Raw genomic sequence first — 14,996 nt, forward strand, 5'->3', positions numbered from 1 at the left:
GAGATTAGAGAATCTCAGCTGATCAGGATGTCTTCTGGAGTAAATGAAGTGTCTTTTTATAAGGGAAGACATCTCCCAAAGTAGCATGTACAAGACTAGTAATCCTGCTTGCAGTGGAGGGTTTCTCCTTTTGGGGATTGAAGGCTTTTGATCCCTGGGTAATAGCGTGCATTGTGCAGACCTGCTTTTCTTTTGCGGCTGTGGGTTGGTGAAGCAAGCTCCGGATGTGACCGGCCACTGTTTCCTCCTCGCTTTTCCCATCTTACTGCTTTTTAACCATTGAACTGTTTAACCATTTAAGCATTTGCATATTTAGTCACTTTATTTAGTCTTGGGCTACCCCCGTCATCAGCTTCTAACCGACCTATCATGACAACTTTTGAGGGAACTAAAAAGGAAGCATCGAAGAAGAGAGAGGAGGTTAATGAATTATGAATAGACGGTTGTTTTGAGAGAAGTTCGACGGCAGAAGAGAGGGGATGCACGGAAGGCAGCCGCGTTTTGGCGGCTGTGCACGGTTCAAGTATGAGTGGTTAGGTGGTTTTTTTCAAATGAACGGTTTGTAGGGCTGAATACTTTTCTTAGTTTTATTTATGGTTTAATTTGTTTTTGACATTGACAACGTTTTATAAACAATTTGATGTGTTGATTTCTTTGAACTATTTTCATGTGTTTTGAGTTCTTGCTTTACAACTTGCTCGGTTGATGACAAAACATTGTAACTCGTTGGGTGATATAGGTAGGTTGACTTACACTAGTAAATAGGGTAATTGAACTGTAAAAGATTTTATGACAAAGACCAATTTTTGATTACCATTTAAATTAACCGAGTTTTCAGCACCATGTCTATGTGGTTTCCAATTAATGATTAAACTGAGTTTGGTGTGAACCTAGAATTTGAAACTTGGAGAACGTTACCTTTATCTCTTGTGACTATTCTCGGATGATTGATTTTTAGATTTTCACATTAATCTCTATTTTTTATTTTTAATTTAATTAGGTTTCTACATAACTATTAATTTATCGACTTGGAGATGTATCATATATGTGGTCGTGGATGGATTGAAATGAGTATAGACAGAATGAAGTGATGTATACACAAGGCTCAAGGAGCTTTCTTAGGGTGAGCGGGGCACTTTTCGGGGAGGGTTGCGGTGAGGTGAGTCCCCGAGCGGAAACACCGCCGCCATCAACTCGGGCAGCCTAATCGGGGAATGGGAGCGGTGGGAGGTTACTGCATGAAGGGAGAGAGGGAGAGGGTGGCCCACAAGCTTTTCAACCAATCAAATTATTTTCCTTTTTTTTCTTTTTGAATAAAAAAACAAGTCCCCCAAGAGAGGAGTGCCGCCATCAAATTGAGGGTGTGAGGGGAGTTAAGGGGGGAGTTAACGTGACGCGTATTGATTGGATGTGTGTAAGAGAGGTCACTCCCCTAAGAGAGGAGTGCCCCTCTCATCCTTACACCATCTTTATTAAATCTAGGGACAGTTAGCCTACATATTAACTGACAATCTTTGGTTTAATATTCTTTTGAATGTTATGTTAAAATTTTGTATAATAAATCGTAATAAATTCTTTGGAAATTCAACATGAGAAGTTAATAATCTGAAATAAAGTTACTCACAAATATTTAGTTGCGAATAGGAGCGTGCTTCTTTTGAAACTAGTTCTATACCCGTCCGGTCGACGGATATATTTAAACAAAAAGTTTATTTATTTAAAACCAACATAAATGTGTAGTATGTTTTTTCAAAAGAGTTCATATTTAGCGTGAAATGACACAAGTAGTTTTATACCGGCCCGGGTTTCCAAAATTAATAACAAAATCAATAAACATATTCACCCAAATTAATAACATTCGTTGGTAGTAACCAGGCGGGCCTACGCTTTTTTTTTTTTTTTTTTTAACGGGGCCACTTTTATTCAATGAAAGAACTTTGTCTATTAGATAAACAATAAGTCAATAACAAATGAAAGCCAAAGCACAAGCTTGAAGACATCAAACAAATTACCTTTATCAGTTATTGTCACGCAAAATTTTTTGTAAACAAAGATGGAATCATTAAAAGATGTTTAAGCATCAATCCCCTCAACACCAACGTCATCCTTTCTATATGCCATTTCAGACATTAATTCATAACTGGATCATGTTCTACTCCTTCCAAGCACATCCCAACACCAACCTGTATTAAATTAAATAAAAAAAAAGAAAACACAACATCAAAAAATATAATTTACCTGTTCTAAACTTTAATCAAGTTATTATCTACAAATTATATTATCTGTCTACCTGAAGCTAATAAATATACAATAGTTGAAAATTTTACAAACACGTACAATAATAGGGCCGGATGCGAGCGTATCCAATACGCCATACATCTCAATGCTCCTGCCAAAATTGTGTAACATACACCTCATTTATATATAAATCGCAAAATAGGATGTAGTCTACAAAGAATTAAAAAAACTTGTATGCTAAAAGTGATTTATACTTGAATGATGATGTTACCATGTATAGAGCCATAGAATTGAGATGATTCCCATACGGGTTTTACATCAGCAAATAGATCAAGAACTATCATTTTCTCAAATGGGACGGAATGAGAGAGCCTGAAGTTTACAAAAATGAACTTGGCAAGTCATCAATCAAGATATAATCTTTTATTCCAACACAAAATCAATAAAATAACTGAAAAACATACTTTCATTTGTGCCAGTTTCCAGAATGATAACCAGACCTGCACAAAACATATAGTAATTTACAAATGCAAAAGTCCCGCAATAATAATAATAATAAATAAAAATAAAAACCTGTATAAGCTAGACTGCATCCTTATTTGCTTTGGACTGCTTTATAAACAAATAATCTAGCCCGTTACCATCATCAATGTTCTACATTTTAGTGTCGATTAATGAAAATATTAAACATGGTTTAGTTTAAGACAAGTATTCTCTTTTCTTTGTATGCAGCTTCTTATCCTAATATCCTGAGTGGGTCTGGTGCACGTGCGGCTATTATGCATCCAACATTAGCATAAAACACCAACATCTGGTGTATTGTATTTTTTTTATAAAACCCTAACGTCAGTACAAGAATCTATGCACAAGTTCAGGCTGCAATGAATGTAAACACCAAAATTAGCATAAAACTACAGTTTGTAGCTTAAAGTTTACAACTAAGAAAACATCATACATTTAAATCAGGTTCCCTGTGAAATCTCCGCCTTTTAGCATCTCTTGTAGCCCATAGGAGGGGTAAGACCATGGCGGCACTCCAAAACATCTGGTGGAGGATCACTGTCACCCTCTTCATTGACCATGGTCATCTTTGATATTATACAATTATCATGAAATTATTAAATGAATCAATAATGTTAATTTGTAAACAGATATAGAAAAGGCAACCACTGCCTACCTGACCAACATCTGTTGTTTTGATCAGAACATTGTCAGCGTATGTTTTGTACAACTCCACGATAGCAGGAAGGTCGAAGAGTGAAGCTGAATGATACACTGATTTCCTAAGACAAATGTGCCACTCCTACCGTCATCTGCAATGTGCAAATTAAGTGATAAAAGTAGAAAGAAAAGTCCAGAAATTAGGGCACAAAGAACAATAGGTGTTACTGTGTTAGTAATTATGATTTTGATAACATTGGGGGTCCAAATTATCATGTTCAATTGGTTATCTCACCAGAGAATGAAAAATCCAGTAGAAGAAGCATTCTTACAATCCTGATGATGCAATTTACTTTCAGAATACATTAATACACATATAATGCGAAACCTAAATTATGATGAATGAGGAGTATAACCACATTTAGAATACAGTGAATTTAAATTTACATATACATGAATAGGAATAAAGACTGAAGTAGGTTAGGGTTCACTCTGTATTACAAAATCACGATGATAAATGAAACAAAATCACGGAGTTAGAGATCTTACCTTGGTTCGTTGCTAAGGGGGAACTGATTATACAGCTTTCGGATTGGTGGCCAGAATCATAAACACAAATTCGCAAAAGGTTGAATGATTCTTAGATCGATGTTGGGAAAAAGATATTTGCAGAGAAATGGAGACGGGTTTGATGATGAAGGCGGGGAAGTAGACGCTAGTTTGGGAGAGCAGTGATGATCGTGAGGAGTTTATAATGGGGACGGTTAAGGGACGTGGGGTGGAAGCATAATAAGTTATTTCCCAAAATTTCTGAGATACAAGGTTAAATCCGAAACTGGCAGATAACCTCCGCTTCTAGAAGTTTTCCCATATTTTAAACGATTGAGATCTCATGTGAGCGTGATCCAACGGTGCTAATTGTATATTGAAAGCTTTGTCTTTAATGGGGACATTAGTACATATAATTCAACATGAGAAGTTAATAATCTGAAATAAAGTTACTCACAAATATTTAGTTACGAATAGGAGCGTGCTATTTTTTTATATCAGCAATGCAAGAACTAAAACAATAAATAAAGTAACCATTTACAAAATCATCTATGAATAACAAACTATTAAAAATCAGTTAGTTAAACTATATGAGAACTAGGTTAGAACCCCGTGTATTACACGTGTTGAATAAATGTAATTTTATATATTAAATAATAAGAAGTTATATCTTTATGAACCCCGTATATTGTACGGGTTAAATAAATATAATTTTATATATCAAATAATAAAAAAAAGTGATATCTTTAAAAATCATGCGTATTACACAGATTAAATAAATGTAATTTTGTATACTAAATACTAAAAACGTCGTATCTTTAAAAAACTCGTGTATAACCGGGTTGAATAAATCTACCAAATAATAAAAAATTACATCCTTAAAAACCTCGTATATTACACGTGTTGAATAGATCTAAAAAAGAGCTATATTTTTAAAAACCATGTGTATTACACAGATCAAATAAATGTAATTATGTATATTAAATACTAAAAAGTCGTATCTTTAAAAAACCCCACACGTGTTGAATAAATCTAATTTTACATAGCAAATGATAAAAAAATTATATCTTTAATAACTTCGTGTATTACACAGGTTATATAAATGTAACTTTGTATAGTAAATAATAAAAAAAATTTATTTTTAAAAACCCGGCGTTTTACACGAATTGAATAAATATAATCTTGTATACCAAATAATAAAAAGTTATATTTTTAATAAATTAGGATAACATTTAATATTAACATATTATTTATATATTTAATATAAGATAAGTAGAAAATAGATGTATTTGTTTTAAAATATATTAAATTAACAATTTCGATTTGAGGATAATATTTTATTAAAGTATGATAAGATTTAATATTAAATTATTTTTTATTTAGTTAATATAAGATACATATATATTTAAGGATACCTTCAATGAATAACACGTGTCCAAAAATTGGTTTCTTTTATTATAGTAGACTAGCGGTAAGACCCGTGTGCAAACACGGGTCGTTTCTTAGAAAACCATGCATAACATATATTGACAGAGAGTAAAAAAAATAATTACTGCAGACTTACAAAATTGATATACACTAATGGTCAATAGGTTTATTCAACATCAATTCTATTATGTTGATAGCAAACTACTGTTGTCTATTAACTGTTAAAAACTTCAGTTGCTTTCCAACAGACTTTCCAAAAAAATGTTATCCATTATCTCCAACAGAGCTTACCAAATTGATAGCTTAAAGTGAAACCACTGTTTCAAAACCATCTGAGATACTATATTTTATTTACTTTAGATCGAATACAATTCTTGTAATAAGAATGAGAAATATACGGTACTTGTAATTTAAATTCAAATAAAGTTAAAAACCTTTTTTTACAAATAAAGTTGACCAATTCCATTGATGATTGCTTAAAGTGAAACCACTGTTTTCAAAAACTCTGTTTGACCAAAGTCAAACCACTGTTGTCAAAACTATGATTCTTAGTGGTTCAAAATCTATTTCACTTTTGGTCAATATCTGTTTATCTGTTGGTCAATATCTGTTTGATTTTTGGTCAACAACTGTTTGACTTTTGGTAAACATCTGTTAAACTTTTGGTCAACATCTTATTTAGAATTCAATAGAGAGTAAAAAAATAATTAGTGCAGACTTATAAAATTGATATACACTAACGGTCAATAGGTTTATTCAACAGCAATTCCATTATGTTGATAGCAAACTACTGTTGTCTATTAACTGTTAAAAACTTCAGTTGCTTTCCAACAGACTTTTCTAAAAAATGTTATCCATTATCTCCAATAGAGCTTACCAGATGGATAGCTTAAAGTGAAACCACTGTTTTCAAAACCATCTGAGATAATATATTTTATTAACTTTAGATCGAAGACAATTCTTGCAATAAGAATGAGAAATATACGGTACTTGTAATTTAAATTCAAATAAAGTTAAAAGCAATTTTTGCAAATAAAGTTGACCAATTCTATTGATGATTGCTTAAAGTGAAACCACTGTTTTCAAAAACTCTGTTTGACCAAAGTCAAACCACTGTTAGCAAAACTATGATTCTTAGTGGTTCAAAATCTGTTTCACTTTTGGTCAACATCTGTTTATCTGTTGGTTAACATCTGTTTGATTTTTGGTCAACAACTGTTTGACTTTTAGTAAACATCTGTTAAACTTTTGGTCAACATCTTATTTAGAATTCAATAGAGAGTAAAAAAATAATTAGTGCAGACTTATAAAATTGATATACACTAATGGTCAATAGATTTATTCAACAGCAATTCCATTATGTTGATAGCAAACTACTGTTATCTACTAACTTTTAAAAACTTCTGTTGCTTTTAACAGAATTTAATAAGAACTGTCATCTATTATCTCTAACAGAGTTTGCCAGATGGATAGATAGTAACTATCAGATGTTAGTCAAGCCATGTTAAAAAGGTCAGTCAACAGAAACTACAAAAGTTAGTAAACCGATATTGATAGAACATATACATATGTGTAGATATTGTACCAAAACGTGTTATCTATTATAGCTAAAAGACATCTATTATAGGTAAAAGACAACTATAGACATGCATCATCAGTTAATATATAACATACATATGAATATTTCCATTGCACTATCCACAAAAAAAGTAGCACCCACCCATTGACAATGAAACTTGTTTATAGACATAACTACATATAGAACATGTCTAAGAAGCAAAATTAGTACCAGTAACGAACCAAATGTACAACCACAAACAATCATGACATGAAACTAAGAGGACTTTATCTTTGTCACGATATGCACAACTTTTTTTAACTTTAGCAATTGAGTAGACTTGTGAAACTCTAACGAAAGTTCATCACCAAAAGCAATATTGCAAGATCTCAGATAAGAAGACCATCCAACAACAGCATAGTTGAATCCAGTATTGGTTTTTTGAGATGTTGTAAACAGTTCCTGGACTTCACATTTAAGATTCTGGATCTTGATAGGCTTAGGATTATCAGTATGTAGATCCAACGCAGAAGATACATCTGATGGCAGTTGCTAAAAAAACAGAAAATTGAACCGTGAATTTTATAAATATTGATATATAACTAAAGTTATTGAAATAACGAAACAAAACAATGACTGCAAAAGCTTACAAGTCTGTCTTCAACATGTGTGGTGAAGTGTAAGACTGATTTTGAAGTGGATGATACTAAACGAACCTTTCGAACTTTACATGGTCTATCAACAGCTTTATTATCCTCTACAATTGTCTTGCCACGAAGTTTGCGCATCTTTTCCACCTAAGTAAATTAATTTAGAATGTAACAACTCTAAATTCTTAAAATTTTATAACTTTCTTTATCAACACAAACTATCTTCTCAACTCAGCTTTGAAGTTTAAGACTCAATCATACAGAAGAATATCAATATATTGAGACAATAATAAAATAGACAGTATAAAACTAATAAACACTTACATTAGATATAACACTTGAAGAAGCAGAAATGTCACGAACAGGAAAATCTTTAGACTGTAGTTGACGATCGTTAACATCGTCAGCTATTTTTACAGAATGATCTTCAGGCTACAACAAAATTTAAAAAAAAATCTTCTTATACTTATAATACAATAAAATATATGCGTAGAAAATTATATATTTACAGCATTTTTAACATCTGACTCATCAACCAGACACGCAATCTTTGAATCAAATAGCCCATCATCAGCAAACTATATTTATAAGAAGAATCATATATAAGAAACCATATTTTAAATCATAATAATATAAAAATATTACATGTGTATATATACATTAAAAATTTCCTCAAAACTCGTAAGCTGCTTAGGATTACCAACCAAAGCTCCAGCATCCTCATCATCCAAAGCAACTTCCCCGAAATCCAGAAGCTGTTTGTGTTTAGCCTACAAAATGAGATTTCAAAAGTTATTAGCATAATATAATAAAAGTCACTTATCACCGTCATGTTATCAAACAATGTATTATATCATCAAAATTTTATACCGCAACCAATAAATCAAATCCATCATCTCCATAAACTGAATCATCCAAAACAACTACATCAGCCTTCTTGAAAGAAACCTCGAATCCAGTCTCGGAATGAAAAACGGAAAGCTCAAATGTTTTAGATGCAATCATGGTGAAAATCAACCAAGATTCAACTGGTATGGGAACTTCTTCAATCAACTTTGACCATCCATCAGTAAATCCGCATCCATCAGTCCATCCTTTCATCATCATATTCCAAAACCTTTCGCCAACATAGATAGTTGCCATCCCATACTCGTAATTTTTACCATAGAATTGTTTCCAAAATTTGTCAGCAATTAGCTATAGAATAAGCAAAGGAATATTTAGCGTAGACTTGCAAATTTGATATGAACTATTGAGCAACAGAAGTTACAACGGATTAGTCAACAAAAGTTAAAATGAGAATTACTCAACAGGTTTAGTCAACAGTAGTTACAGTATTTACACACAACCTAACCACTATTTGGCTATCAACTATTACATACCTCTGTTGCTATCCAACAGAGGTTTCGTAACAACTGTCATCCATTATGTCCAGTAGATGTTGCAACGTGGACAGATCTTAAATATCAGATGTTAGTCAACCGAGGTTAAAAGACTTAGTCAACAGAAGTTAGAAAGGTTAGTCAACAGATGTTAAGATTATAAGGAAATAGACGTTAAAAGGGCAAATAGATGTTAGCAAGCTGTTGAGATAGCATAAAATATTTAGAGTAAGTAACGAAATAATATATCGTTACTTACAGTCATTCCAACTTCAGGGCTAATATTTGCTGAAATGTAAGAGTTCTCGTACACTTTTTCTTTAAAACATGAGACAACGAACGACAAATGTCCAATAGCTTTCACCAATACAGCATCCTTCGTTTTCAAACAACAATCTCTAACAAACTTTGTCCATCCATCTGTAAATATACAATGATCATCTCTCTTCTTTACTCGTACTAACCATGATTTGTCACCATCAAGTAACTCTACGAGTCGCCCATACGGGACCTCCTTGCCCTACAACAGAGTCTGAAAATCAAGTAGTATATTCTGCAACAGTAGTTAACAAACATCTTACATCAAAAATTAACGTAGAATCCTAATAGTAGCAAGAAAGTTAAAAAACATACCAAAAATATAATATCATCTTCTTTACGGAATTATAAAAAGGATGGTGTTTGATTGGATAGATTCATATCTGCAAATAAACAATTTAAACTTACAAGTTATTATAAAAATCAAGTGGTATATTCACACAATTAAGGTATTATAAAAACAAAGCACAAAACGAAAATCATCTACTCTCACAACAATTAAGCAAATGAGCATTAACCAAAAATTATATAGTTGATTTATCAATCGTAATGTAGAAGACAACATCACGAAGATGCATGCACAAATTGGGACAGAGAATGCTATCAGTAACTTCATTTAAGTTAATGCAGTACTTAATCAATAAAAATACACCTGATTACAGAAACTATTATTTGCTTCAAGAGAGAATATGAAACGCCGTCAGTAACAAACACATACTCATAACATCAAATAATGATTAATCTAACATATATAATACAAACAATAAATTAAAAAAAAAAACAATACTTGATTTTATAACGTGTAATCTATAATATGGAATAGAACCTTACCGATTTTGATAACAAAGTTATTTGAGAAAACTTCTGAATATCTTTTCTGTAGCTTATATTCAATAATGGAGTTGAAAAGTATATTAAATGGAGTTAATACGGGTGTTACATTTACACTGGTTGGTTGAAATTAAATTTTGTAAAATTTATACTTTACCCCCTTTTACATTAAAACATCACAATTTTAAGACAGCAATAACCACTGTTTGAATATAAATTTATATTGGTAAATACGAAAAAGTTATCTATTAATTTAATATATTTATACTTGTATAATTAAAAATAGTTTTTAAATCTCGATATTAAAGATTATTATAAGTTAAATAAATAAACAATTACAAGTTAATAGATAAATATCTTATTTTCAACAATCCCAATACAATCTCACCTCTTCTTCTCCGGCGAAAAAACTCTACAGTTTCTTATTCCTCAGACTTGACGATCAGAAGTTTGAAGTTTTAGATCAGGTTTTTTTTTTTTTTTGTTCTCTTGTGTATTTTATAGGTATGCTTTAACATGTTCCTTTCAGTTTCCTCATTTCAAATTATATAAACATCAAAATCATAATCTACTGATGTTAAAATAGATAAACTTATATGAACTTATTTTCTTTATTTTATAATAAGATTTATATCAACCTATTTAGTTACATTTTGATTCATTCCATTTAAGTACACAGTGTTAGATTCATATTGTTGGTTGTAGGGACCATATTGAAATACACAACATATAAGTTTGGTCCTACAGAGTGTTGGATATTTTTTATACCTTAAATAGAATGCTTTTCAGATACAATTGATTTTATATTACAGTATTTAACTGTTATTGTATTTTTTACTTTCAGATGGAGTTTATGATAATTATCAACGTCTCTCAATTAGCAGACCTAAATGAGGGATTGGTAAGCTATATTCTTAGAACAAATTAGCTCAAATCACAATTGTATGCTAAAAACTGTATTTATATAGTTAAAGATATATTAAATATTGTGTATTTTATATACATAGATACTTCCAAAGATAATGGCTAACCAATTACCAAGAAAGTGTGAAGTGAAAAAGTTGGTTGATTATACAGGTTTTAAGTATAAGATTGCAGTACAGAGCATCGATCATAAAAGTAAGAGGATAAACGGTCCAGAATGGACCCGGTTCGTTGAAACTTATAGAAATAACAACATAGACAAACTGTGTTTAAAAAAATTGAAGCAAGCAAAATTTGAGATAAATGTTTTGAATAAGAGGGATTGGAGATTAGAAAAGATGGATCGAACAGAGATTATGTTCATGGATACTTGATACAGGCTGAAGAAGAAACATACTGCAAGCAGGTTAAAAATTCCTACTTATTTTTATATATTGCCAGTGTATCTTTTGAACTGTTACCAAAACTTCTAATTTATATTTTGTATCCTATATAAAATCTAATATGACATTTCTAAAATTTATGAAAATTATAGCATTTATCACACGATTTGCTGAAGCTGTTGTCGCAAAGGAGATTAAAAATTGATAACTTGGTTGCGAAAGTACATGGACCAAAGCAGAGTAGTAAAGTTGATGTCCATTATGTTTTCTCTCCTGAAAACAAAAAGCGATTAGCTGCTGGTTTTATGGGACCAGGATGGACAACTTTTTGCTTCGAAAATGATATTGAGGAAAGCTGCCAACTGCTGTTTCAATGGATGGGAAGTACTCCTGAAGACGACTTTAACTTTACTGTGAAGGTTTTTAACAAAGACGGGATTGCACTTCACGGAGAGACAAAACATCACTGCAGCCGTACCAATCATCAACACCACAAAAGGGGTCCATATTATAAAAAACAGTTTGAATACCATGTTTTACAGACACACAACTTGGTATTTACATATCCACTTTTAATATACTTGATTTTACTTATAATCTTGGATCTATCTGTTATTACTTAAAGTATATGCTATTTTGAATGAATAACTAAAGAAAAAATTTTCCTTTACAGGCAATTTCGAGGAACTTTGTTCGAGAACACCAGCTAAATGATTACCATAAAGTTGTGTTGTCATTTGGTCATGTGAAGTTTTTGGTACAGCTGGTTGTTAGGAGAGATCCTAGAACACCTGACAACAACAACCATCTAGTGATGGATACAGACTGGCAGCGTATCATGGATGAAACGGGAATATCTGTGGGGAAAAAACTGAGGTTTAAGATAGTCGAAGAAAAAGTGTAAGAGGATATAAAATACACTTTGAAGTTTGTTGACATGATCTTTGAACACCTTTTCAGCCTTGTATAATTTATGTTTTAGTTGACATGTTTGATGGACAAATTTCTTGTTTGGAAACTAACTTAGGAATGAAGTTATGTAGTCTTAGTATATACTTTCAAAACTGTGGTTTTACCTTTTTATATTTTTTAAGTAAAAATTACTATATTTTGCATCTAAACATTACTATTTTCCATTACATTTCCCAGTCACTCAACAAAAAGAAATATAACACTCAAAATTAATAAAATAGTATACAAATTGGAATTACAAATAACAGTATTTTAAAAACTGCTCCTACCAAAGGGACAAACTCAACATCTGTTTCGCTAAACTTTGCAAACCAAAACATCTGTTGAAGACAACCACTGTTAAAAGAAAAGTCTGTTACTTAAACGAAACAACCTCAGCACATGAGGCAAACAAACTCTGCTGATGAACCGAAAGGTCTGTTAACACAAAGACTGCTGAAGCAAAAGTCTGCTAAAGAGAAGCTCTGTTGATGAAGCAAAATGTATAATGAACCTAAGTTCTGTTGTGCACCAACAGATATTAGACAATTCAACAACTCATAAGGTCTGTTGAAGCACGCTATAACAGTGCTTAGCCTTTAACAGATCTTTAACAGTTCTTAAGGGTTAACAAATGTTAGCCCCTAACAGATGTTAATGTATCTCAGACCCCAACAGTTTTCCGGCTAAACAATTGATTAAATTTCCATTCATCAATCTTACAATAATATACAACCCTACTACTTATACAGTCCATCAATATCACCAAACATGTATAATAAAGGTTAACCTTACTTGATATTCAACCAATAGACATTACATAACATATTCATCATTGTAGCCATTACAAACAAAACTTTTAACCACAGTTTGTTAAAACAATAGTTAACAGACATAAATAAAAACCACAAGGATTCTTCAAAAAATAATTGGTTTCTACTTATCTCTTATAACAATTGTTTTTCATAAGAATCTAACTGTTAACCTTAGTCAGCTTCTTCCGGGTTCTTCTCACATTAGTGGATAGCTCACCAACGTTGGCAACATCAGGATCTTGAGCCATCCGCTTTCCATTGGGACTAGATCCAGAATCCTTTTCAACTTCAACGACTGAAGAGTCGGCCGTAACAGAGACATCACCCTTCCAACAGATCACAAAACAACTATTGATCTCATTTAATAAAATAATGAACTCTTTTTAAACGTACTAAACATACTTTAAAAATAAATACTCACCCTTAAAGTTCGTTCAGCAGACACCTGAGAAGAGTCTGAAAGGTTAACGTCTTTAACATCAGCTACCTCTTGAGTAACCTAAAGGATCATAATATATGATATCATATAAAAAAGTACACAACCCAGTGTTTAAAACTCAAAAGAAAAATAAATAGATTGAAAGAGTAATTTTATATGCTACCTCATCAGTATTTTCATCACCATTACCATCTCCACCAACCAACTCAGCAATTAGTACTAGATCCTCAGTTGTTTTTTGCATAGTATAAACACGATAGTCATTTTTAAGATTGAACTCTGAAATATCAATCTTAAAAGCAGCCTTCTTATCAACCAATCGAAATATCTCATGAGGGAATCCAGTATCATTGGCCTTAACCTGCCTCTCTCTTATGTCACTCGCCGCTAATCCAAGAAGCTTCTGAACATCTCTATCAAACATAACAAAAGAAACACTACCACTCTCATCCTGCACCCGCACTTGCACCTTGAACCTGAAATATACACAACTAACTAAGTAAACTGCAAAACTATATTCAAATATGAGTCTTAGAATGTTACTTATATAAATATAACTCTAAATAATCATCATTGCTTACTTTGTGGTGATCGATGTACATTCAGTATGCCATCTGATACAAACCAAAGAAGTCGCAGGCAATCGAAGAATATCATCTGAAACATTCTCAACATTCTGCAACTATTCACTTTTACCCATCACCTTCTTGAAACACTTACGACAGGAAACATAAAACCAACCATACTCTTCTTGCACAATCTTAATTGTCGCAACCACAACACAAGACATTTCCTGTAAAAACACAACACACTTCCTGTAAAAACACGCAGGTGACAAACCAAACAAATAACCAAACTATATACAAAGAAGTGAAACCTCTTCTATCTCGCTAATCTCATCAACATGTTTCTTCACACCTTTAGTTACAAATTCTTTATGTAATGGAAAAATACTCTGAGACGATAGTATCGTCTGAGAAGTAGAACTACTCCCTTGTCCAAACTTCAACATATGCCTTTTGAATACCACAAATGATTAGAATTAGTATACAAATGACATGAAACCAAGTATTTGACTTTTCCATCTATATATAATAGAAATTATATTAAGAATTACCTCCTCCTTAGCTCATCAACTTCATCAATTTCTTGATTCAGAAAAATTCGTGTTGCAAACTTGTCACTTTGAACAGTATATTCACCTACATTCAAAAGTATATAGATATTTAATGTATGCCTGTCTTTATATTGCTAGAAATAAACAGTATAGTTATGATTTGCACAAAGTAACAAAAATACCTTTCCATTCCTTACACTTTCCATGCTGTATAACAACCATCACATGCTCATGAGGTGGGATTTTAGAAAT

General features: G+C 32.0%; 1 long non-coding RNA gene across 1 annotated transcript; it reads right to left on the bottom strand.

Moving 5' to 3' along the window:
* Positions 1-14,361: 14,361 nt before the first annotated feature.
* Positions 14,362-14,996, bottom strand: LOC110869818. Its single transcript, XR_004864973.1, has 3 exons — positions 14,927-14,996; positions 14,745-14,829; positions 14,362-14,420 (listed from the first exon to the last, which is right to left on the bottom strand). It is a non-coding gene; the product is annotated as an uncharacterized LOC110869818 (long non-coding RNA).

The sequence above is a fragment of the Helianthus annuus genome, chromosome 8 (assembly GCF_002127325.2).
Source record: "Helianthus annuus cultivar XRQ/B chromosome 8, HanXRQr2.0-SUNRISE, whole genome shotgun sequence".
Classification (NCBI taxonomy): domain Eukaryota; kingdom Viridiplantae; phylum Streptophyta; class Magnoliopsida; order Asterales; family Asteraceae; genus Helianthus; species Helianthus annuus.